The sequence below is a fragment of the Panicum virgatum genome, chromosome 8K (genome assembly GCF_016808335.1).
Source record: "Panicum virgatum strain AP13 chromosome 8K, P.virgatum_v5, whole genome shotgun sequence".
Taxonomy (NCBI): domain Eukaryota; kingdom Viridiplantae; phylum Streptophyta; class Magnoliopsida; order Poales; family Poaceae; genus Panicum; species Panicum virgatum.
In genome coordinates, this window is record NC_053143.1 from 13022175 (window position 1) to 13035322 (window position 13148).

Sequence of the window (13148 nt, forward strand, 5' to 3'; positions counted from 1 at the left end):
TCTTACCAGTTCAAGATGACAATCTCCACATTCCAATACCAGCCGATCTATCCTTTACTCCCTCATCAATCGGTTTTAACACTTGGTGGGAAATGTGGAAACCTCATGTATTCATAAGAGCTTTAGGCCCTCTACTGCAGCAAATTGATCCTGAATATGCAATCCCCGAGGAAGAGGTACTGAACCCGTGATCTTATTCTTTCTAAGCCCTCTCCCATTTCTCTTGGCTAACCTTGCTCACCTTGCTTGCAGCAATAAGATGATCCAGAACCCATGACAAATAACGGAGAGCCATTCCACTTTCTCCCAACTGCCCCTGATGTTCTTTTTTGCAAGGTATCACCGCCAATGAAGAAAGTGATAATGACTGTTCGGCCAGACTCACCCCAGTCGGCCTCTAAGCGGAGACAAACCTCTGGAAGTGCTGCCCCCCGAGTCCCAACTAAGAAAAGGAAGATCTTCATGAGACAGGTCATCAAGAAGACAGCACAATCTTCCACAAGTCCATCAGACTCCAACACCAACCAGGTAATTCATCTCTCTGAAATTTCCTGAATGTTTTTTCCTTTTTTTTTATATATGCACATATACTCTGGTTGATTGTAATCCTTTCTCTAGGATGCAGCTAAAGACATCCTTTGCACTGGAAGCCCATCATAGCAGGGAACCGCCGTTCATAAAGTCAATGCTGGAACCATCGTCCAAGCAGAAATTCGCAGTGCAGAAACTGCAACGGCTGATGTCGCTGTTGTTGCCTCAACTGAGCCGATCATACTCGGACCGACCATCGCTTCCTCCTCACAACAGGTAACACCGCATGAGCCGATTCTAAATCAGCCGATAACTCTATTGATATACCTTGCTCCCAAAACTAACTCTGATATCTCCACAGGGCTTCAACATTTCAAATTTGCTCTCCTTTGACCCAGCATCGATGGGTCTGATCGCCCCTGGAGCGAAGGTACCACCACCACAGCAGCCGATTGACCTCGTGGATCAGCTTCAACACATCAAAAATCTGCTATCTGCTCCAATCAGTACCCTGGTCGATGACTCCAGTGAAGTACAGAAAGTCCTCGAGCAGATAGAATCCCAACTCCCAGAGTCACTTCTGGTCAAGCTCTAGCCAGCCGGCCATCTTCCCTTCTTTCGGGCAGAGGTGAAAGCAGCACAACAGAGGATAGAACTAAGGCATTCTCAAATCCCTCTGAAAGTCGATATCGCTGAAAAGTGCAAGATGCTAAACCAGAAAAAGGCAACTCTGGATGCCAAAGCCGATATTTCAGCAAGTACAAGGCGACTCAGCCTCCTGGAGAAACAACTGGCAGAACTCGAAGAAAAAGTCCGCACTACACAAAGACTGATCCAAGAGGAGAAAGTCTCGATTGCAAACTCCAAGCAAGAAGCCCAAGAAATAACCGAGCAAATACGGGCAGAGTTTGCAGAAATCAACACCTTGAGTCAACAGATAGTAACGGGCGATGACAAAGACGATGAAGCAGTCATAGCAAGAGCCGACGCCATACGTGCAGAAGCCATCCATGCCATAGAAGGATTCCTGAACTAGTAGAATAATTCTGAAAACATTTAATGTCGCCTGTTACACTGAAACTTGTATCTATTAAAAACATCTTAAGTCGATGGTTACACATCGGCTGCCTTGCTTCTCATATAATTTTTACTTGCTGGCCAACTCAATGTGTTGGCCTCTCTCACTCTTTTTTTTTACTGGCCAACTCAACGTGTTGGCCTATCTCATTTTTGCTTTTTTTTACTGGCCAACTCAACGTGTTGGCCTATCTCATTTTTTTTACTGGCCAACTCAATGTGTTGGCCTTTCTCTTTTTTTTTCTCTAGCCAACTCAACGTTTTGGCCTATCTCATCGGCTCTTGTTAGTCGCCTTCCCATATGCTCGGAAAATATTTCTTGAGGTGTTGGCCATTGACGGCTACAGGAAACTTGACACCATCTAATTCTTCAAGCATGTACGCATTTCCAGGCAGAACCTGATCAACCTTGTATAGTCCATGCCAAGTAGGAGACCACTTACCATACTTCCTGTCTTTAGTTCCCAATGGTAGCACTGCCTCCCAAACTAGGTCTCCAACCTGGAATTCTTTCGGCTTGACCTTTTTGTTGTTTGCACGAGCAACTTTAGCCTTGTTTTCCTTGATCTTCTCAAGTGACCAAAGTCTTAGCTCTGTAAGATCCTCCACATTATCGCTCATCAAGGCTGCATACTCTTCAGCCGATAGATCATTCTGAAACTCAACACACCTTGATCCGGCCGTGATCTCCCATGGCAACACAGCGTCTTGACCGTAGACCAGATGGTATGGTGACGTCTTGACGGATCCGTGACACGAAATACGATATGCCCACAAAGCCTCTGACAACACCTCATAACATCGCCTAGGATATTCATCGATCTTCCTTTTGATCAGCTTGATAAGGCTCTGGTTGGATGCTTCAGCCTGTCCATTAGCCTGGGCATAATATGGGGATGATCTGATCAATTTGAACCCCATGTCATCGGCAAACTTTCTAAATTCCTCTGATATGAAGACCGATCCTAACATCCCTTGTAATATTTAAAATAATCCTCAAGCATGGTAGGCCAGTAATATCCCGATCGTCTAATCGGCCATTTCATCTTATGAGCCGATTGATGAGTACCGCAGGCTCCTTCATGAACCTCATGCAAGATCCGATTCAACTCCGAAGGGCCCAAACATTTAAGCAGCAGTCCTTCCAAAGTCCTGTAGAACATGTCGTCCACTATCAAAACATACTTCATAGCTTTGAGTCTTATCCTTCTGGGTGCCCCCCGAGCCGAATCCTTCAAATAATTGAAGATATCGGCACTCCAGTCTCCAGGTTCTAGAAACTGAACCTCTACATCGACCCCATCGGTTGTTTCCTTGTATTCGGAAGCCATCTGTGCCAAGTCATTGGCTTCACTATTCAAAGTCCTTCGTATCCAGTGGAAATTAATGTACCTGAATTATGACATCAACTCACAGCACTGCATCCATATCAGAAAAAGAGCCTCGCTCTCACATTTATATTCCTCCGTGAGCTGAGAAATCACCCGTTTCGAATCCCCAAATATTTCCACTGCTTCTGCACCAGCTTCCAGGAGTAATTCCATCCCCTTGCGAACGGCCTCATACTCTGCTAAATTATTGGTGCATGGAGTAGTCATCCTGATGGAAAAAGAATAAGTCGCCCCACGAGGTGATACCAAAAGAATTCCTACGACGCACCCATCATCACAAGCCGATCCGTCAAAAAACATGGCCTACGCACGTACAAAAAGTGCGGACACGTCAGTGTTGACCCTGTCTGCAATGAGATCCGCCAGTGCCTGTCCCTTGACTGCCTTTGCAGGTTGATATCAGATATCGAATTCTGACAACGCAAACATCCATTTTCCTAGTCGGCCTTTTAGAATAGGAGCCGACAACATATGCTTGATGACATCCGATTTACATATGACGATCGTTTCCACCGAGAGCAAAATATGTCAAAGCTTTGTACATGTAAAGAATAAACAAAGGCAAAGCTTTTCAATCTCAGGGTACCTAGTCTTGGCGTCCAACATGCGCCTACTGAGGTAGAAGACAACCCTCTCCTGATCGTCATGCTTCTGAATCAGAACCGAGGCGATGGAAGTGTCACCCACGGACAGGTACACGTAGAAAGGCCTGTCCCGTTGAGGCAGAACCAATACTGGAGGCTTCGACAAATATTCCTTGATTTCATCAAGAGCCTGCTGCTGTTCTGCCCCCCAGTGAAACTCATCCTCGGACTTGATCTTCACCAGACCCATGAACGGCTCGATACAACCAGACAGATTGGAAATAAATCGTCTGACAAAGTTGATTTTGCCGATGAGCTTCTGTAATTCCTTCTTCGTAGTAGGAGGCTTCATTGTCTTTACCGCTTCTTGACTCTTCAAGCCGATCTCGATCCCGCGCTCAAGTACCAGGAATCCTAAGAACTGACCGGCCGATACGCCAAAGGCACATTACTTCGGGTTCATTTTGAGCCCAAACTTCCGAGTCCGCTCCAAAACCTTACGCAAATCTTCCAGATGCCCTCTAGCCGATGTGGATTTGACCACGACATCATCAATGTAGATTTCTACCAGCTTGCCGATGAGATCATGAAAATTATAATTCATGGCGCGTTGATACGTTGCACCGGCATTTTTCAATCCAAAGGTCATAACCAAGTACTCGAACAAGCCGACCGCGCCTGGTACTCTGAACGCAGTCTTGCTTATATCCTCTAGGGCCATGAAGATCTGGTTGTAGCCGGCGTTACCATCCATAAAACTCAGCATTTTATGACCGGCAGCGGCGTTGATCAACGTTTCTGTCACGGGCATCGGATATTCGTCCTTTAGAGTCGCTCTGTTGAGGTCTCTGAAATCCACGCAGACCCTCCATCGGCCATCCTTCTTCTGTACAGGGACCACACTGGAGATCCATTCTGCATACCTACATGGCCTGATGAACCCTGCGTCCAACATCTTTTGCACCTATTTCTTGACCTCCTCCAGGACTTCAGCCTTCATCTGCCTTGCTCGTTGTTGAAACGGCCGAAATCCTTCAGTATAATCCCACGCGAAACAATCCTTGTATTCCTTCAACAATGCTATCATCGGCTCACGCAGGCTCGGGTCTAGCTTTTTGCTGATAAATGTTGGTCGCGGCTTATCCCCGGGACCGATATCAACTTCCTCCAAATCGTCAGCTGATGTAAACCCGTACCCCAACTCGCCGTCGCCTGTAAAATCGACTGTGGACGCAGGCGACTCATCATCATCTGCCATGTCGACAGCAAACACGGGGAGATGACAAAAGAAAATTTTCGGCCGACCGCACGGGCCGGCCGTCTCTATATTACCCCTCGAAACTGAATGCTCATTAACTAACCAACTGCAAGAGCAGGCTAAAGTCTGTCCGCAATGTAACAGTTTCGACTCTAAACAAGAATTGTCTATTTTTTGGGGCCGGTCGCTAGGACCAGCCTCTCTAAACTTGCTAAGCTCCGTAGCATGTCAGGATGTATTTATTCTGTGAGGCCAGTGGATAAGACCAGCCTCAATCTGTTTTTTGTCACTTCGATCCGATCACAGTCTTCCAGCGCGATCCCTGAGATCGGCTCTTGCCCTTCCACGTCCCAGGCGTTCATGTCTGCGAGCGAAACCTCGCTGGAGTCATCTGCGCGGACCACCTCCACTTCGTCGCCATCCCATTGGACCAAACACTAGTGCATCGTGGAAGGAACACAATAATTGGTGTGAATCCAATCTTTCCCAAGCAGCACTGTGTATGTGCTCTTATTGTTGCCGATGAAGAACGAGGTTGGGACGGTCTTGTGGCCAACTGTCAACTCCACATTGAGGATGCCCTGTGCCTCCTATGGCTGGCCATTGAAATCATTGAGCATCACGTTGGTCTTGATAAGATCAGCAGCAGAATGACCCAATCGGCGCAGTACTGAGTACGGCATTAGATTGACCCCGGTGCCAGTGTCGACCAACATCCTGTTCACAGGCTTGCCGTCGATGAGGCCCTTGAGATATAATCCCTTCAGGTGCTTGTAGCTTTTCTCATTGGGCTTCTCTAAGATGATCGGCTGTGGGCCAAGATCCAGCTGCGCGACGGCCAATTCCTCCGGTTGGGGCGCCCGAAACTCGAACGGGAGCACGAACACCATATTCACATCACCCGATGGCTTTTCATTGGATCTTGGCTGCTTGGGGCACCACTCCATCCTTGGAGGGTGCCTTTCCAACCTTCGCGGATGCCTAACTTGCTCCGCGAGATCCGGACGCGCTTTCCTCAGCACGTCAAGGTACTTTGATTCTACCTCCTCGAGATTGCGTAAGCACTGCACTCTTCGCTTCTGTGAGCGGCTGAGCCTGTCAGGACACCATCGTGGACGATGATACTTATCTCCCCCTTCTAGCTCAAGATCATCCCTGGATGGCCGCTCAATATGGTTGTCGTGACATGCTTTGGGCCCCAAGCGCTGGAACACCGACATCTAGCCTGGCTGGCGCCCCCGAGGCCTGCACTCCAAGCAATCATCGATAGTAGGCAATCAGCTCATGCCGGAATTCCAACAGTACCTGAAGAACGGGCAATGCCAGTGGTCGCGTATAGCCTGGCGCCTCCCCAGCGTCCTCCCTGTACGGTGCTCATACTCCTCGTCTTCCGATTCATATCGCCGGCGCAACTTGTACAGATACTGGTATTTTTCAAGAAGCCGATTCGAAGCTGGGAGTTGATTGCGGATGTGACGCACTTGTTCTTCAGTAACATGTTGCTGCTCCGGCTCATCTTCATCCTAGGGTCATTTGCCAGAAGCGGCCTCTTTCCTCTACTCGTCACGGCGGCGCATGGGTCCCACCATGTTAATCTGGAACGCCAAATTCTGGCCCTTAGGTCCAAAATCCGACAGCTCCACCACATTAGCTTGTGGGAATGGTTGACTGTCCAACTTCATCATGTGTTGGGCCAGAATTAATCAGCCTTGCTCGATAGCCGATTGGATCTGCCGACGCAGCTCCTTGTAGTCATTCGTGGCATGGGTGAACAAGTGGTGCCACTTGCAGTACAGCCTCCCCTGCAGCTCTTGTGTCGTTGGCAGCTAGTGATTCTCTGGGAGCTTCAACTGCTTTTCCTTGAGCAGTAGATCGAATATCTGTTCTGCCTTGGCCACGTCAAAGTCAAAGCCCTTCACAAGCCCCTTCTGTTTGACCCACTTGCACGGGACGCGGTTTGCCCCCCGGGTCCATTCTGCCACAGCCACTTCTTGTTCCCCGCCAGAATCATCGAAATCATCGTCTTGGGCCATGTTTACATGGTGCTTGATTAAAGCTGATGCAAGAGTCATTCCGGGGAGCCAACCACGGCTCAGACTAATGTTTACACGTGTCTGTGCTTGTAGGCAAATCATCGAAGGCACGTTCGCACCTTCCTGATCAGGTATAGGTCAGGTGGCACGCCCTACGTCTTAGAAAGCCGCGACGTGTGCTAGGATTGCGGGCCTTTGACGAGGGAGCAGTGTCTGCCAGTGCCCCGGTGACCTCCCGGCTCTTCGTGTTGCTTGTCGCTACTCGCCGGTGGGTTTTGACCGACAACACATTCTGGCACGCCCGGTGGGACCCTCATCAGCAACAACGCCCGCCGCAAAGACGACAGGACCTCAGGACCAAGCACCGATTCCGCCGGTCACCAAACCTGTCACATATGAAGAGCTGACTCCAGAACACAAGCAGAAATATGATGAGGTCAAAGCTCAGTTCGAAGCCGATCTCATCGGCTCTTTCGAGAGGACCCGCAACCACGGCATCAGGTGGAAGGGGTGCTCACCCGAATGCGCTCTAGACAACGTTGACTTGTCCGTGCCATCAGAGGAGCGCACCAGAGCCCTACGCCAGGAGATGAACTACATGGTGGCTCACAAGCTTCATCGGCACTCGGAAAGCCTGGTGAATGAGCTCGAGCGTGTGGCACATCGTGTCATCCAGGAGGTGATCAAGAACCAGTACTCCCCATTAGGACCAATCCTGGGGAGTCACAGGGGAGAAGCCTTGCTCCACTCTAGGCCACCAGTATCGTACTCGCTCACGGCCCCAGGACCGCAAGGTTCGCCAATCTATGTCGTCTACAAGATCGGCGGTGACCCTGGAGAAGGCCAGTTCCTGAGCGAGCCTCCTAAGGAGATCCCGCACGGCTACACGTGCGTGTACATACCTGATAACATCAACCCAACGCGCGTGGGACAGCAGGCGAATACGGGAGCTTCAGGGACAGATGCGAAGAAGCAGGCATGGCTAGCGAAGTACACTACCGGGCTGAGTGCTGAGCTCTCGGCCCCAGGAGTTCTGAGTGTGGAGCAAGTCAGTGCAATATTAAGGGACCAGTTCGGCATCTTGCCCAAGAGAAAGGTGATTAGCTATTCTAAGCCGTATCCAAGTGATTACGACTTGATCCCATTGCCACCCAAGTATCGGCTCCCAGAGTTCACCAAGTTCATCGGGTCAGAAGGGGCTAGCTCTATCGAGCATGTGAGCCGATACCTAACGCAGCTCGGGATGATCTCAGTGTTGGATCCTCTAAGGGTCCATTTCTTCTCCCAGTCTCTCACGGGTTCAGCCTTTGGGTGGTATACGTCACTGCCCCCAGATTCGATCCGGACTTGGAGGCAGCTGGAAGATCAGTTCCACACCCAGTATCATTCAGAGGCTGCTGAAGCCGGGATTGCTGACCTCGCCCAAGTCAAGCAGAAGCGAGGGGAAAGTGTATCGGAGTACGTGCAGTGCTTCAGAGAGGTTAAGAATCGATGCTACTCATCGCGCATCACAGAAAAGGAGGCAGTCGATTTGGCAGTTTTGGGGCTCGCTAAGCCGATCAAGGATCTGGCTTTTCAATTGGAATTCACCTCTCTGGCGCATATGGTACAGAAGCTCACGATGTCTGAACACTATCACCCTGATCTGTACCAGGAAAGATTCAAGTGCCATGTGAATGTGGCCCAAGAAGATGATTCTGATGATTCTAGCGGGGAACAAGAAGTGGCTGTGGCAGAATGGACCCGGGGGGCAAACCCCGTCCCGTGCAAGTGGGTCAAACAGAAGGGGCTTGTGAAGGGCTTTGACTTTGATGTGGCCAAGGCAGAGCAGATATTCGATCTACTGCTCAAAGAAAAGCAGTTGAAGTTCCTAGAGAATCACAAGCTGCCAGCGGCACAAGAGCTGCAGGGGAGGCTGTACTGCAAGTGGCACCACTCGTTCACCCATGCCACGAATGACTGCAAGGAGCTGCGTCGGCAAATTCAATCTGCTATCGAGCAAGGCCAATTAATTCTGGCCCAACACACAATGAAGGTGGACAGTCAACCATTCCGACAAGCTAACGTGGTGGAGTTGTCGGATTCAAGACCAGAGGGCCAGAACTTGGCGTTCCAGATTAACATGGCGGGACCCATGCGCCGCCGTGACGAGTAGAGGAAAGAGGCCGCTTCTGGCAAACGGCCCCTGGATGAAGACGAGCTGGAGCAGCAACATGTTACTGAAGAACAAGTGCGTCACATCCGCAATCAACTCCCAGCTTCCAATCGGCTTCTTGAAAAATACCAGTATCAGTACAAGTTGCGCCGCCGATATGAATCGGAAGAGGAGGAGTATGAGCACCGTACAGGGAGTACGCTAGGGAGGCGCCAGGCTATGCGCAACCACTGGCATTTCCCGTTATTCAGGTACTGTTGGAATTCCGGCATGAGCCGATTGCCTACTATCGATGATTGCTTGGAGTGCAGGCCTCGGGGACGCCAGCCAGGCGAGACGTCGGTGTTCCAGCACTTGGGGCCCAAAGCACATCACGACGACCATATTGAGCGGCCATCCAGGGATGATCTTGAGCTAGAAGGGGAAGATAAGTATCATCATCCACGATGGTGTCCTGACGGGCTCAGCTGCTCACAGAAGCGAAGAATGCAGCGCTTACGCAATCTCGAGGGGGCAGATGCAAGGTACCTCAACGTGCTGAGGAAAGCACGTCCGGATCTCATGGAGCAAGTCAGACACCCGCGAAGGGTGGAAAGGCGCCCTCCAAGGAGGGAGTGGCGCCCCAAGCAGCCAAGAGCCGATGGATGAAAAGCCATCGGCTGATGTGAATAAGGTGTTTATGCTCCCGTCGGAGTTTCGGGCGCCCCAACCGGAGGAATTGGCCGTCGCGCAGCTAGATCTTGGCCCACAGCCGATCATCTTCGAGAAGCCCAATGAGAAAAGCTACAAGCGCCTGAAGGGATTATATCTCAAGGGCCTCATCGACGGCAAGCCTATGAATAGGATGTTGGTCGACACTGGCGCTGCGGTCAATCTAATGTCGTACTCAGTACTGCGCCGATTGGGTCGTTCTGCTGCTGATCTTATCAAGACCAATGTGATGCTCAAAGATTTCAACGGCCAGTCGTCGGAGGCATAGGGCGTCCTCAATATGGAGTTGACAGTTGGCCGCAAGACCGTCCCAACCTCGTTCTTCATCGTCCACAGTAAGAGTACGTACACAGTGCTGCTTGGGAGGGATTGGATTCACGCCAATTGTTGTGTTCCTTCCACGATGCACCAGTGTTTGGTCCAATGGGATGGCGACAAAGTAGAGGTGGTCCATGCAGATTACTCCAGCGAGGTTTCGCTCGCAGACATGAATGCCTGGGACACGGAAGGGCAAGAATCGATCTCAGGGATCGTGCTGGAAAACTGTGATCGGATCGAAGCAACAAAAAACGGATTGAGGCTGGTCTTATCCACTGGCCTCACAGAATAAATACGTCCTGGCACGCTACGGAGCCTAGCAGGTTTAGAGAGGCCGGTCCCAGCAACCGGCCCCAAAAAATAGACAATTCTTGTTTAGAGTCGAAATTGTTACATTGCGGACAGACTTTAGCCTGCTCTAGCAGTTGGTTAATTAATGAGCATTCAGTTTCGAGGGGCAATATAGAGACGGCCGGCCCATGCGGTCGGCCAAAAAATTTCTTTTGTCATCTCCCCGTGTTTGCTGTCGATGCGGCAGATGATGACGTGTCGCCTGCGTCCACAGTCGATTTTACAGGCGACGGCAAGTTGGGGTACGGGTTTACATCAGCTGACGATTTGGAGGAAGTTGATATCGGTCCCGGGGATAAGCCGTGACCAACATTTATCAGCAAGAAGCTAGACCCGAGCCTGCGTGAGCCGATGATAGCACTGTTGAAGGAATACTGGGATTGTTTCGGGTGGGATTATACTGAAATGCCTGGTCTGGATAGAAGCATCATCGAACATCGGCTCCTGCTTAAGAAAGGATTTCGGCCGTTTCAACAACGAGCAAGGCAGATGAAGGCCGAAGTCCTGGAGGAGGTCAAGAAAGAGGTGCAAAAGATGTTGGACGCAGGGTTCATCAGGCCATGTAGGTATGCAGAATGGATCTCCAGTGTGGTCCCTGTACAGAAGAAGGATGGCCGATGGAGAGTCTGCGTGGATTTCAGAGACCTCAACAGAGCGACGCCAAAGGACGAATATCCGATGCCCGTGGCAGAAACATTGATCAATGCCGCTACCGGTCATAAAATGCTGAGCTTTATGGATGGTAAAGCCGGCTACAACCAGATCTTCATGGTCCCAGAGGATATAAGCAAGACTGCGTTCAGAGTACCAGGCGCGGTCGGCTTGTTCGAGTACTTGGTTATGACCTCTGGATTGAAAAATGCCGGTGCAACATATCGACGCACCATGAATTACATTTTTCATGATCTCATCGGCAAGCTGGTAGAAATCTACATTGATGATGTCGTGGTCAAGTCCACATCGGCTGGGGGGCATCTGGAAGATTTGCGTAAGGTTTTGGAGCGGACTCGGAAGTTTGGGCTCAGAATGAACCCGAAGAAATGTGCCTTTGGCGTATCGGCCGGTCAGTTCTTAGGATTCCTAGTACATGAGCGAGGAATCGAGATCGGCTTGAAGAGTCAAGAAGCGGTAAAGACAATGAAGCCGCCTACTACGAAGAAGGAGTTACAGAAGCTCATCGGCAAAATCAACTTGTCAAATGATTTATTTCCAATCTGTCTGGGCGTATCGAGCCATTCATGGGTCTGGTGAAGATCAAATCCGAGGATGAGTTTCACTAGGGGGCAGAACAACAGCAGGCTTTTGATGAAATCAAGGAATATTTGTCGAAGCCTCCAGTATTGGTTCCGCCTCAATAGGACAGGCCTTTCTATGTGTATTTGTCCGTGGGTGACACTTCCATCGCCTCCGTTCTGATTCAGAAACATGACGATCAGGAGAGGGTTGTCTTCTACCTCAGCAGGTGCATGTTGGACGCCGAGACCAGGTATCATGAGATTGAAAAGCTTTGCCTTTGTTTATTCTTTACATGTACAAAGCTTCGACATATTTTGCTCTCGGCGGAAACGATCGTCATATGTAAATCGGATGTCACCAAGCATATGCTGTCGGCTCCTATTCTAAAAGGCCGACTAGGAAAATGGATGTTTGCGTTGTCAGAATTCGATATCCGATATCAACCTGCAAAGGCAGTCAAGGGACAGGAACTAGTGGATCTCATTGCAGACAGGGTCAACACTGACGTGTCTGCACTTTTTGTACGTGCCTGGGCCATGTTTTTTGACGGATCGGCTTGTGATGATGGGTGCGGCGTACGAATTCTTTCTGTATCGCCTCGTGGGGTGACTTATTCTTTTTCCATCAGGATGGCTACTCCATGCACCAATAATTTTGTAGAGTATGAGGCCGTTCGCAAGGGGATGGAATTACTCCTTTAAGCTGGTGCAGAAGCAGTGGAAATATTTGGGGATTCGAAACTGGTGATTTCTCAGCTCACGGAAGAATATAAATGTGAGAGCGAGGCTCTTTTTCCGATATGGATGCAGTGTCGTGAGTTGATGTCACAATTTAGGTACATTAATTTCCACTGGATACGAAGGACTTTGAATAGTGAAGCCAATGACTTGGCACAAATAGCTTTCGGATACAAGGAAACAGCTGATGGGGTCGATGTAGAGGTTCAGTTTCTAGAACCTAGAGACTGGAGAGCCGATATCTTCAATTATTTGAAGGATTCGGCTCCGGGGCACCCAGAAGGATAAGACTCAAAGCTATGAAGTATGTTCTGACAGGGGACGACATGTTCTACAGGACTTTGGAAGGACTGCTGCTTAAATGTTTTTGGCCTTCGGAGTTGAATTGGCTCTTGCATGAGGTTCATGAAGGAGCATGCGGTACTCATCAATCGGCTCATAAGATGAAATGGCTGATTAGACAATCGGGATATTACTGGCCTACCATGCTTGAGGATTCCTTTAAATATTACAAGGGATGTTAGGCATGTCAGAGATTGGCAAGATTCAGATGGTGCCGGCATCAGTAATGAATCCTATCATTAAGTCATGGCCATTCAGGGGTTGGGCCATGAATATGATTGGCCAGATTAACCCGCCATCTAGCAAAGGTCACCAATGGGTGTTAGCTGTCACGGATTATTTCACAAAATGGGTGGAGGCGGTACCCATGAGGTCGGTGGCATCGAAAGATGTGATCAGTTTCGTTAAAGAGCACATCATTCAT